Source organism: Pantherophis guttatus, chromosome 5 (genome assembly GCF_059756535.1).
Source record: "Pantherophis guttatus breed Tessera chromosome 5, ASM5975653v1, whole genome shotgun sequence".
Lineage (NCBI taxonomy): Eukaryota > Metazoa > Chordata > Lepidosauria > Squamata > Colubridae > Pantherophis > Pantherophis guttatus.
This window is the reverse complement of record NC_142067.1, coordinates 97,723,874-97,737,433: the sequence shown is the minus strand read 5'-3', so window position 1 is coordinate 97,737,433 and position 13,560 is coordinate 97,723,874. Positions and strand designations below refer to the sequence as shown.

At 43.2% G+C, this 13,560-nt stretch overlaps 1 long non-coding RNA gene across 2 annotated transcripts in view; it reads left to right on the top strand.

Moving 5' to 3' along the window:
- Nucleotides 1–248: 248 nt before the first annotated feature.
- Nucleotides 249–13,560, top strand: part of LOC117666806 (uncharacterized) — an 84,272-nt gene continuing 70,960 nt past the window's right edge. The window contains exons 1-3 of one of the 2 annotated variants that reach the window (XR_004591911.2): nucleotides 249–432; nucleotides 554–723; nucleotides 1,202–1,357. This is a non-coding gene — a long non-coding RNA (uncharacterized LOC117666806). Of the gene's footprint in view, nucleotides 433–553; nucleotides 724–1,201; nucleotides 1,358–10,868; nucleotides 11,078–13,560 lie in introns of those variants that run through there. The other variant, XR_004591910.3, reaches the window with a different exon arrangement.

Genomic DNA, 13,560 nt, shown 5'->3' with positions numbered 1-13,560 from the left:
GTGAAAGTGGCGAGCCAAGCGAGGGGGACGCGGACCTGCCTGGGGATTCTGGGGAGAAAAAATAACAACACACTTTTCTGGCGTTCAATGTGGATTGGGGACTGGCGGGGCGGGGGGGGGGCGGGGGAGGCTCCTGTCACCTTCATCTACCCGGTCTCTCTCGCTGTCTCTTTCGGTAAAAATAAGCCCAGCGTGTTTACACTGAGAAGGGCAACACAACCCCTTCACCGTGTTCTGTCCTCTCTCCAATTCCTAGGCTTGCCACAGAAAAGTCCAACCTAGGGGAATGCCAATGGCCCCCTCCCCACCCCGGAAAAGGGAAGGTATATGTGGGACTGGCCCAGTGGGACAAGGAACCCGAGACCGGCAGAGTTGGTTCAGAACTCGCTCCGGCTCCTGCTTTGTACAGTTAAAAACGACGCGCCGTTTTAGGTTGGTTTCAGGGAGGGGTGGAGATGAAAGATGGGAGACAGTAATGTGAATTATTCCGAAACCTACAGCCTCACTTCAGGAAAGGCGAAATAGCCCGAGTTCCTTTTTTTTATTGCCCTAGTCTTTCCCGAGGTTTTCCTCTTTCCAGCCGAGTTGGTGAGATGAAGGATCGGAGACAAGATTCCATTGAATCGGTGTGAGATCTCCAGGTGCAGCCGAGTCAATAGTCGGTGCCAGAACCCCATGTTTTCTTTTCCAGCCGATTTTGCTTGGATCAGGCTCAAAAACCGAGTGAGTCTCGTGGTTTTGTTTACACTGAATGGGGAGGATAGCGGCGGTGCCATGGGGCCGTCTTTCATTAATATACAGTGAGGATTTTGTCTAAATTACTGCTATGAATTTCACAGTACATGCTTTCAAAAGCCGTCTCAGGTGGCCTGATGAAACGTGATAGCGCCTCTGCAGACGCAATAATAATAATAATAATAACCATAATAATAATAATAAGTTTTTAAAAAAATTCTCCCTGAACCCTGCCTATACTCACCAAACAAAGAAGGTTACTGACTGAGTTTGACGTTTTATTTTTTTTTAATTTATTTTATGTATAAAAGAAAACTTAATCCTCCTCATCTCCCCAACTACTCACTCCCCACCCCGCTTTCCTGTAGAGTGTGATTGCTTTGTCTGGGAAAAAAAAATCCAAAGTATAACAAGAGGAGAACAGTTAGTGCTGATTTTCATTTGCATAAATTTTCATATATTTTAGTGAAAATAATAGACTAGTGGAGAGCTGGGCTTAGTGGAGTCAGTGCAAAGGAAAATCTTTCCCTGGATCGTTGCGCTGCAGTCGAGAATGTGAATTTTCCTCCTTAATGGCAAAGCACTTAAAATACAAATTCTGTACATGCTGGAGCGCCTATTGGTAAGTGCATTTATATTTCTCTCCTTTTCTTGTTCTTACTTTTTCTTCTTCTCCCTCCCCCTTCCTTGCGTCCTGGAACAGTGTGGGTGCATGAGAGGAACCCCCCCCTCGCCTTCTCAAGCACCTTAGTGAAAGATTAACCTAAGAAAGAAAACAATTTCTAAGTGCTTGTGATGCTTGTACACTTTGGGGGGCACTGGTGTAGCACTTGGAGAAAGGGGGCGAAGAAAGAAAGACCGTCGCTAGAAAGAGAATGATTCGCATTTGGCAAAGAAGTGGTCGGAGAGGGGTGCCGTTTTCCCACCTCCCCCCACGAGAGAGGTGAGGATACCTTTAAAAACACGCTTTCTAAGGGACGCGGACTGACCCAGAGGGGTAGCAACCCGGCGGCGACGAAGGCCGGCAGTGATGCGCGCAGAGGGTTAATGTTGTAACTAGGGAACAGACGGTTAAGCACAACATCTAGAGCTCTGTAGTGAAAGTCCATCAGAAAGAGTATAATCAATCAAAACTAACCAGGACATCCCTTCATTTTATCCTCTGAGGAGGCTGGGACTGAAGCAGAAGCAGCCGACTTCACCCCAGCTCTCTGTCTCTCACTCTCTCTCTCTCTCTCTTTCTCCGAGGCAAACCCAGCCCCCCCCACCCCGCAATTCCCCCCCCCGCACCCCACCATCCTCCTTGGCGCCCTTCTTTTTAGAGCCCGGATTTCACGGAAGGACTTGGAAGTCCTCTTCCTTCGGAAGCGCAGATCGGAAGGGTAACCTAACGGGAGTAATTAGAAAGCCAGCCAGGTCGGAAGGCGAAGCGGTTGGAGGCGATCGGGGCAGACCCGAAGAAAACTTTAGCCGGCTCTCTAAATTCCTAACGGGGTGGGCGTCCCCCTCCCCATTCCGATGATTTCTTCTCTTATATTCCGACATACCCCCTCTTTTTTATTTATCTTATTTCTGTTCGTGTTCCAGGGTTTCCTCTTTGCCTTAGAAAGCCCCCAACTCACACATGTGGATATTTTGAGTTGTAAAACAAAAGAACCGCAAATCCCGATAGTCGATGGGGAGATGGCTGGTAGGGAGGTGTCGGTTTCAGATGGGGGTGGGGGAGAATGGCCGGTCTCCCTTCTCTCGTGGACGCGCTCAGCTTCCCTTTTGACTGGGGTTAACTCTGTGTGTTCCATTGGAACAGATGCCGTATAAAGCTGCTCCCTCCAGATCATTTGTTTCCTTGATGGGGGAACATTTCTGAGCGGAACATATTGGTTGCCATAGAGAAAGAAATAAAGGAAGAACACTAGTCACATTAAGCTATATGTTTGTGCACTGGGCTTTAGATAAAAGGCCATGCTCCAGCCAAAGAGGAACGAAGCCAAAACCAGAGCTTTTCTAGCTTCACTAAAACTTACTTTATTTTGTTGTGGGCTTTTTACAATAGTAGCTTATACGGGAATTTTATTGGTTGTTAGATTTTTTTTTTTTTTTTACCGTAGGATACGTTGAACAAAATAAAACTTTTTCAAGTTTTCGAGGAAACTGTCTGTCTTGGCCGGCAGGGGGCACGCTGTGGTGGCGATCGGCGAGGGGATTCAAAGTACTTTCACTGAGCATCAGTTGCCTTCTTCCAAAAGTTTGTTAGAAAGAGAAATAAGGGTGGGGGTATTTTCTCCTTCTATCTTCCATCTATCTATATTTCATAAAAGTATATTTTTCTATGTCTTTGCGTTGGAGGGGAAGAGAAAGTATGTGGCTAGGAAATAATGCCTTTCTCCTCCTTAAAAACACCAACCTACTATTTAGATAGAGCAGTCAGAACCATAAGAAAGAGGCAATAAAGGATGCACCAGTAATGGGAACCTTGTCACTGTGACTGGTCAGCTACTAAGAGCTCTGACTGAATAGCCACTCTTAAGTTATTTCCATTTCATTAAAAAGACACACCAACCCCAAAACATTCAGATAGCCAGTTTGGTCTAGTTAGTTAGTAATTAAGGAAGCAGGCTAGAAACCAGTGGGCTGTGAGTTCTACTCCTGCCTTAGGCATTAAAGCCAGCTGAGTAACTTTGGACTAGTCACTCTCTCTCAGCTCAAGTCATCTCACAGTGTTGTGGGGGAAGTAAGGGAAGTTTGCTCCCTTGAGTTATTATTTATACAAATAATACAGGCAGGACAAAAATATAAAATAATAAAGAAGAGAAGATGCGAAAGAATGGGCAATGTGCCGTAAAGCAGTTTCTTGTGCCAGGAATTGAAGTTCTGGGCCTATTTGAGAACTCAAGTAACAAGACTAATTTGTTCTCACATGATGGGATATTTCTTTCTTATCTAATCTTTCCAGTGAAGCAGGCATTTTTTATTTTACTCGACATTTCCTTGTCCCTAAGAATAAGAAAGTAACGAACACTATAGAAGAAAATGTAATACAGATATGGCTGAAATGAGAGAAGTGATTTTAACTTCTCCCTAGAGATAAATAATTAATAAACTATCCCTATCTAGAACAAGATCTCAAATCACACAGATATTTTCATCCTATATATTTGAATCTATAGCAGACTACTGTTAGGAGTGTGTTGCCTAGTTGTTAATTCTCACTGAAATTCTCACTAAGCCTTCCTAACATAGGAAGGATCGTTTGAAAATAGTTTGTGTGGTTTGAATGGTTGCTGACTATTGGCTGTTACTTTTCCGTTCTTATCTGACTTTCACTGAGCTAAAACAACTTTCTAATACTAATTAAGGATATCTACAATTCTTCATGGATCACAGAGTCTTTGTGACACTCAATGCTTAGACAAATAGATGGATGGATGGATGGATGGATGGATGGATGGATGGATGGATAGATAGATAGATAGATAGATAGATAGATAGATAGATAGATAGTAAAATATGTGGTGCTATTGTTAAACAGTCATACTAATCCTCGTGTATGTCAACTCTGCTCTATCCATCCTCGCAGTCTACCACATTTTTGTTCTGGAATCTTGCATTCTGTCTTCTTGAATCTGGTATACCCCAAATGTGTTTAAGCTCTCATCATCCCCAACCATCACAACCCAAGAGCACACTGATTGTAGGGTGATAAGGGTTGTGGTCCAGAATAACTGGAGAGGGAACCAAGCTGGACAAGAAAGCTATAATCAACTGTGTCTCAGAACATAGCAAACAAGGTGGACATAACAGAAGTTGGAAGTCTCTCCCTCTCTCCTTCCTATTCTTATCCCTGCAGGCATGATTGAAAAATAATGAAATAAACTTAAGGTTTTGTTCCCCTTTCTTTAATAACAAGTTCAAGATCTATCCTCAGCTCCCAACCTCTCTTTCCATGGTTAAACATACCCAAATCAAATTTAAGGATTTTTGGATTGACTTGTTAACAATTGCTTGATTAGTTACACAAATCGAAGTTTCCATATTGAGGGATCTGCCTGCTAACGCTTTGACAATACCCAAGACTATTATATTTCTAGGGCACAATTTTCTTCAGAGAACACTACCACCACTACTCTATCATATTTCATTGATGATTGTTAATTCCACAGTTTGCAAGTGCTAGGGGCATGTGTTCTTGGATCCAAGTAGCATTTTTTAAAATATTCGATATCTTAACCTCTGTTCCAACTTTGATCTTGATTTGCCTTTTCCTCTTTTCCCTCTGCACTGCCATTCAGTGAAACTTTCATTTATATTTTAAATGTGTATCATTTGTGTGTCTCTGTGTGCATGTGTGTCATTCAGAAATGCAACTTTTCTTTGATTAGATCAAAGACTACAAAAAAAGAAATAAAACAAAAACAAAACACAGTGCAAAAACTAGCAACAAGTTAATTGACGACGTTATATTATTTCATTACATCCCTTTCTCACACACATTTATATACCTATGTGTACACCTATGTCTTTGTACACACACACACACCTACACACACACACCTATCTACCTATAAAGATTTCACCACACTGGTAATTTTTGTTTGTTTGGTTTTATTATTTATTAAATAAATTTATATGGCTCACAGACAGTGATTTCAGGTGGCACAATACTAAGATTTTAATATTAGTATAATATTAAGGGGATATTTGTTAATTAATTATGGATAGGTGCCTTTGTAGCAGAAATCAGTATTATTGAGGGATTATTATTAGGGATTTCTTGCATCTTTTGGTTGCATTTAATAGTACAGTAACTTACTTACATGCCAGAATGTTTAGCTGTGTAGTAATATGGATCCATGCTGAGCCAAATTCTTAATTAGCAAATTTCGTAATTAATAACCTTCAGTTGCATTAAAAGGCACAGTGCACAAGTAAGATTCCATTAATTTTCAAAAGAACGCCTTTCTTTTTTTTCTTTTTTTTTGCCAGTAGTTTGAGGAAGGATGAATAAAGAGCAGCTGAGTTTGTCTCCAGTCGAACTTTCCAGACGGATCTTTAAATATATCAGGACAAGCTTGTGGATAAGAGCTGGGCTCCTTGCCCGGTCAAGGAGAAGGGCTAAAGCCGCTGAATTTTTTTTTTTTTAGGAGTTTGGGGGTGGGGGTGGGGTAGAAGGCCAGGCAGAATATATGCCTGCTACGTTGAAAGAGTGTCAGGCACCATAAGAAAACAACAGTGGGGCAGGCCTGCTCTTTTTATCCATGGGTCTCATTGTGAAGGCCCCAGGCTGGCCTTTGTTTATTGTTACCAGCCTAACAAAAGCCTTTCGGATTGTGTAATAAATTAGAAGGCAGGCAGGCAGGCAGGAACGGAGCAGGCCTCAGCCGGGCTTATGGGAAGAAGAAAAGGCGCCTTTGCGGGGAGCGCCTGCGCGCCTTCTGATTGTTCAGAGCCGGGGATGGGGGAGAGGCGTCCCTTCAAACCGGCGGAGTGAGACGGAAAGTTAGCAGCCGACTGGACCGAACAATGTCACCCTTCTCGCGCAGGCTTTTAAAGCCAGTTTGAAAGGAGGCGCCCCTTGTTGGGCCCGACCCGGAAAGGAATCGCTCCCTGCCTCTGAACAATCCGAGTTAGGGGGGCACCCCGGTGCCAACCCTCAGCACAATGGCCAGGAAGACCTGAAGATGGACTCGGTGTGATGGGGGCGGGGGCGGCGAGGTGGTGGTGAGGAGCAGGAGACCCAAGAGCAGCCCTGCTATTATTATAGGCAGGATCCCATTGTGAGCTGGCTGCTTCATCGCTCGGGGGTCTTTCATCTGTATTTCAGCGGCGTGCGCATCCGTGGATTTAAACAAATAAAACGCACGCATATATCCAGATCCATATTTATATACATACATACATACGTGTGTGTGTGTGTGTGTGTGCAGAACCCAAGGAGAAGGCACCAAATACTTAGGCAGCTTTGCTTTACATTGTTCGTTTCCCCCCTCCCCCCCCTTAATTTGACATTTGAACTTGTCTATTGTCTGAAGAGCTCGGTGCAGATTGCAGGTCAAGCTAAAAGGCTGCTCTTTTTGGAATTTCACACCAACACACCAGCACACACACACACACACACACACAGGCCGCCTGTTCCCTTCAAGGAAAGGGGGACTTGCAATTTCGCCGCTGCTGTGCTTGTGCGTGCGTGTGTGCGCGCGCGCGTTTGTGTCTCCCACTCCACGTTCTCTCGCCGTCCAAGTTATCCATCATCTCCTGTTCTCTCTCTCTCTCTCTTTTTTTTTTACCTCCTCCTTCCGTGTGAGTGTTTCCACATCATCGCCGCCACTACTTCGTTTTAGATATATTTGTTAATGGGGACGGAGGATGCGTATTATTATATAAGTGCTTATCTCCGAGAAGATTCGGAAAACGGCAGGGCTGACGTGGCATTTTCAATGAACTCAGTTAGGACGCTTGTAACAAGTGCGGTCAAAGATGGTCCCTCCCTTCCCCACCTTGTGCGTCCTTTCTGTCTCACGTTTGATCACCTGGAAAAAACACGGTTACAAAATATGGGAAGGAAGGGCGGGCATCCTAATCTTCCAGTTGTCCTTAATTTCCAGCACACGAATGGTAGACCAATCTGTTTTTTTTTTTTAATTCGAAAAGGGGGTATAACCTTACCAGAGGGATGGGAATTACTTTTTATATTATTAATACTACCGTTGGGATTATTACTGTAAATGAAACCTAGACGATATCTGTATGGATGGAGGTGGAGGTACAACTTCACTACAAAGATAAATTGCCTGTGAATTTTCGCTCCACACAGAAAAGTTCGAGGCCAGGCAGGGTCTGGAAGTGCTAAACTTCTAAAAGGTGGTAGGGGGGTCTGTCCTGGCTAGGGAGAGAAAGCAATTCAGGAAAGCGGCAGGCATTGAGTTTCTGCAGAGAGAGTCTTGGGCCAAAGCTGATGGGCCCTGGTGCAGATTTGGCCTTTAAATTGCACGTTTGAAATCGGAAATGTTTCCAAGAACCAACCTGGTGGCAACTGTGCCACCAGAGATAAGCTATTCTGTGTGGAGGTTTTTCCTCAGGCTTCGTCTTAGAGGTAAATTAAACCAGTGCAGCCAGCTAGTCCTGGTAGGGCTATCTCTTGGAGGGAGGTGCTTGGAACAGGTGGTTCAGAGCCAAGGGTGATTGGTCATTGGCGGTGGGTGTTTTATCCTGGTAGCAAATTTTGCAAAGGTAGTGGACTCCCCCCCACAAAGGGTGCTTTATAAAAATGAAAAGGTTATATAGCATCTTTGTGGAATTTAGGCCGATTTAAACCTTGGATCATGATGTTTGTGTGTAGAGCCTGGATAGCTCTGCAGACTAAAGCACTGTAATTTAACACCAGCTGTCTGCAATTAAAGTAAGTTCGAATCTTGCCAGGCTCAAGGTTGACTCAGCCTTCCATCCTTTCTAAGGTAGGTAAATTGAGGACCCAGTTTGTGGGGGCAATAAGCTGACTTTGTATAAAATATACAAAAGTATGAAGGCTATTGCTTAACGCACTGTAAACCGCCCTGAGTCTCCGGAGAAGGGCGGCATATAAATCAAATTAAAAAAAAAAGGTTGTTGGAAGTTGCCTAGGCTGTTGCGTAAATTGGTGAGACTTTTAGGGATGGCGTGTTGTACTTCTATGGGGATTCTAACTTGAGGGACTGGGAGCAGATCTTCTATGCGTTTGCAATGGGACCAGGGCATTAAGCTCCTGTCGTTGTGTAGGTGTGTTCTGTCGTTTCCTCCTCTCCTTAACCAGAGTTAAGTATCTCTAGTAGAGCGCTAAAATAACGGTCGGGCCTGGTTTCTAAATTATAAGACTCTCCCCTTCCAGGCAGCTACTGTAGGTTGAATGAGGTGGAGCGCGGAAGCCAGGTATGGTGTGTGGGTGCAGGAAAGCAAAAAAGAACGTCGAAAGAGCTAAGGAAGGGAACGTGCACGCGCATGCGCCAGCGAGCGACTCCAGACAGATGCTCACGAGGAGAGGGGGGACACAATTCTCGGGGTTGCCACCTGGGCGCGCTGATAGGCGTGCACACAAAGACGCGAGGCCAATGTCGTTTTTTTTTTTTTAAAAAATGTTCTCCTCACGTTTGGTGAGTTCATCCCCCCCCCTCCCAGCAGCTTCTAAAGGTGAGTGCAGATTGCAATACTTGCTGCTCTGCTTTTTTTTTTTTTTTAAATGTTTGTTTGACAAACAGGAAGCTTCTCCTGGGAGAAAAGGCCTTTGTGGCGGATCCCAACCCAGGATTACATTAATCAAGGCATTATTTCCCCAGGGCTGTGCAGCACAAATTAGAGTAAATCCAGATAAAATTGGATCGGCGACAAGTCGAACGCTTAGAATAATCTGCTCCCCTTGCATTTTATTATATAAGGCCCTCAAATCTTTAAAGATCATCTGCGTCCCCTTCTAAATAGCCGCTTGTGCGGAACTTTGCACCTTTTCAGAGGCCAGATTGATGCAGTACCTGGCAAGGCGCCTCCCATTCTTCCCCACTCCCAGTGGTAACACAGCCATAGCAAAGAGTCCAAATCCTTGTTTTTGAGCCATTGATTTATAAAGGTGGCCTGAAATAACAAGCGCTCTGAAGAAGTAACGATTTCCCCCTGGAAATAAACCAGCCTCAGCGTCGACAGTAGTAGAAAGGGAAGAGCCTCTCCAGCTTTGCAGTTTTTTTTAAAAAACGAAATACAGTAGGTGAAAAAGCAGGCCTCTTTGCTTTGGGTGTGAAAGTGCGAAATCGGACTCAAGAGGCTAGTCCTCCGCGAACCCTAGAGGAAGGAGAACTAAACGGCGAGAAAGAAGTGACGTGCCGCGATCCTAGGAACTTTTCAAAGCTGGAAATCGGAGAGTGAGGAGGGGGGCGAGGTTAGACTATATATATATTCGTGGGTGCGTGCATTGTCCTGCCCGTCGCCTTCGCTTTCTTGTCGGCCTCCAAAAGATTTCCTTCTCCGGGGAATCTGCTCCGCCTCCTTGGACGTCGGAAAGCAAACGAGAGCACCAGATGCGCCTTTCACGCATTGCGGCCGTTCAGTTTGACCCTAGCGGGAGGCTTTTAAGATAAAAAGAAGCGGGGGGAGGAAATGGGTGGAGAGAAGAACGCAGGCAGGTGAGATCCGCCTGCAGCAGCCAGGCGGACGAGGCGGCTCGACGGGAAGGTGTGTCAAGCCGCGGGCTGACAGGGTTGCCTCTCCTTAAGCGCGGGAAAGCGCGGAAAAAGGAGCTCCCCGCTTCGCCTGCGCAACTGCCGGAGCGTCTCCCGCCCGCCCGAAACGGCGCGACCCATTGGCCGACCCGAGCCGTCTCCCTTTTGGGGCTGCTTCACTTTCCAGAGTTCACTTCGCCGCCTTGACTGTCCGCCACGCGCGCGTGCCCGCGCTGCCACTTTCCCGCCGTCCGCCCGGCTGTCTCCTGTCTCAGCGCGGTTTATCGGACGGGGGGCAAAGGCTGGTCAGCCGGCTCCTCGCTTCCAGTTGGGTGGGTGGGTGGGGGATGGTGGACAGGGGAGCCTTCAATTTCCAGACGGGGAAACAGCTCTGCGGAGAAGGGGGGAGCCACGGAGGAGGAGGAGGAAGGAAGGAAGGAAGGAAGGAGGGAGGGAGGGAGAGGCTGCATTAATGAGTCTCGCATACAATTCTCGCGCGCCCGCGCGCACACATACAGCGGCTGTTCCTCCCGCCGTCCCGTCTTTCCCGCCTTCGGTAACGAAAGGACAGCCTCGGGTGGGTAGCTGACGCCGCAGAGCTGGGTAACCCGTCCACACTTGCCCCGCCTCGCCTGACACCCCGTCTCCGAGAGACCTAGCTGCCGCTGAAGCTGCCGCCGCTGTCTGGACGGTCGGCTGGTATGGCTTAAACCCACCGCGGACACCCAGACCCGGCCGGGGACCTCCGCTCCCAGCCTTGCAGTAGTAAACCGGGCTGACAGGATCGTTAGTTTTCTATTGATCTCGCTCCCTGCTAAAAGAGAGGTGCGCGCGGAGGACTGGGGAAGCGGTGTGCGCGCCCGCGCCTGCGCGCGCCCCGGTGCTTCTGTGGCGATGCTTTTGGTGTGTGGTGGCGGCACCGGCGGTGGTGGAGCGCCGCGTTTTTCAATGCTGTGCCCCCTCTGCGCTTCCTTGACTAAAATTGGGTACCTCAGTCTGATTGCACTCTCTTTTATTTCTGCCTTCTTTTCCATCCGCCTTTCCCCTCCCTCTTCCTTGCCGCGAGGACCAAAAATACCAGAGGGGGAGAAAAAAAAAACTTGCTTCTTCACTTGTCTCCTTCTTGACAGGGCTGATCAGTTAACCCAGGAGCCCCTTAGAAGGTTGGTATGATTGCGGAAGAAAACCCTTCACTTCCTAGTAAGTTTTAAAAAAACCCCAAAAAACCCAGCAACCTCTTTCACCTGATGAATAATATTCTGTCTGGGTGAAAATTTAGTAACTGTAAAAAGGGAAAGGAAGACATTATTTTTTTGTGTTGGTGCGCTATAGTTGTGGTTGTGGTGGTTATTATTTCTGACTGATTTCAGTTTGATAGGTAAGAAGTTTGTAGGCTGGCCAAGTTGAGCTAAATAAAAATACCATTTTTATTGAACATTTTGTAATTTGTTGAGATTATATATAGCAGGCATATGTATGTAATTTTTCTATTGTTGAATTGAAATTATATTCAGTATCTGGGTATATGTTTTTGCTGCCTTAACTTGTTAGGTTTGTGAATAATCATTATGGTATGCTATTATCACAAAGTTACTGGACCTTTTTTCCCCCTGGCTGCCATGTTTTCAATACTTTCAGACACATTTTTCCTTTATAATTTATCTGTTTGCAACAAAGTATTTGATAATATATTTCATATCTCTTAATCTATTTCTTTATCGTTTATTTTGACATTGCTTAACTTCAGGTATGAAGAACAATTATATTGTCCAAGTTATGTATGAAAGATCTTACACATTTTTTTCTATGCTATGTCTCAATCAAAAGCTACAATTTTATAGTTTTTATGGGGGGGGGAAATCCATCAATAAATGCAACACACCATTTATTTATTTACTAGATTACAAGTTAGAGTAATAATCAGCATTTATAAGCAAATGAATAAACTAATCATATTGAGCTGCTAAGTTAACCAAAGTGTTTTTAAAATGTATATTCAATTTTCTTTTCTTCAGCTAAATATGTATAACATCCTAAAATTATTTACTTACTTTAGGTAGGAAAAATAAAACATATGACAATATAAATTGGAATGTCAACCTACATTGTGCAAGATTTTAGCATAAGTGATTTAGTGCAATTCCATTTGTTTGAATCATAGTGATATGAAATGGACAGAACAGTTGTATCAATAAGAGAAAATATTCTTTTGAAATATGAAGTGTTTGACATGTGAAAGTTATTAAAAACATGGGAAATGTAAATGCTATTTTTTAAAAATAAAATTGATCTGAACTTCATTTTTCACAATAATTACTATTTTATTAGGTATAAATATTTGATTTGGATTCCACTAATAGAATCCAACCTTTTGCATAATTTTAAAATACAGATAGAATATTACCTTCACAGTTTGAATCCATCATTTGGATTTGAAATACGGTTTTACTGCTTTTAACAAAATAATGTATTAATATCACAATGTTTTTTAAAAATCCAAATTTCTGACAAGAGAATGTGAAATACTGATTATATTTCAGTACACAATTCAGTGTGCGTAAGTCCAATGAAAATGATTAGATGGTGTTTATTTTTAGAAGAAGATTTTTGGATATCTATTTATCAAGTTAAATGCTTCTTTTGCAGTTCTTATGCTTTCAGTAAATAACAAATATTATCATCCTGTAAGCACCTACATATAAATAGGAAATAAATGCATTAAACATAACACTTCAGTGAGCCTATTTTATTTGTTGTATATCAATAATATATTATAGTATATAAATTAATATGAGTGTCTTGGATACAAAATAGTTAATCATTAGGATTTGGCCTGAATAAAATAGATTATTTTTATTCTGAGCAATCAAATATTACAATAATCTATACACAAGTAAAATCTTTGTTTTTTTTTTAAAATAATGTTTTTAACAACAAAATTAAAATAGAGGGTTGTGGTTTAAAATATTTATAATGAGTTTAGCATATCGTCGCAAATAATAAAAGGAACAAGCACATGATAGTGATCAGAATATTGCCATTGCTTTCAGTGGGATGGAGAAACAGTATTGGGCCCTTTGATCATATTTTATATAGCACTTTGTTATCCTTCTTTGGTCCTAGGAAGGTAGGTTTTAATCTAATTCCTATCTGTATGTATTTATCAGATCAGGATGGCCAGCTTCCTCTGAATTTGGCAACTCAAAGCAGCATCATAACTTTTTCAGTAATAAGAAAAACTTTTGGTTCTATACTATAACAAAAATCTTCAATGTAATATGATTAGGAGCTTATTTTGAACCAGTGACAATCCAAAACTGTTTATAGAATTAAACACATTTATTTAAAAATAAACATCCCATATTTTAAATCTTGTTTTTTTTAATGAACATGCTCAGAAATACACATACATGCATACATGCATATATAATTTGTTTATTTATAAACCAATCCCATATCATGTAGTTATGTTACTGGTACTTGCTTAACTAAAGAAAATGGAAATGAGAAGCACAAAGGTTTATCAAAGTATGCAGCTTACTTTTATATGCAAAAATAATGAAGAACCAAATAGAATGTATGAAATATGTGCTTCTTTAAAATCTTTTGGGGTTTGAATTAATTCTTCTGGGTGTTCGTCAAACTA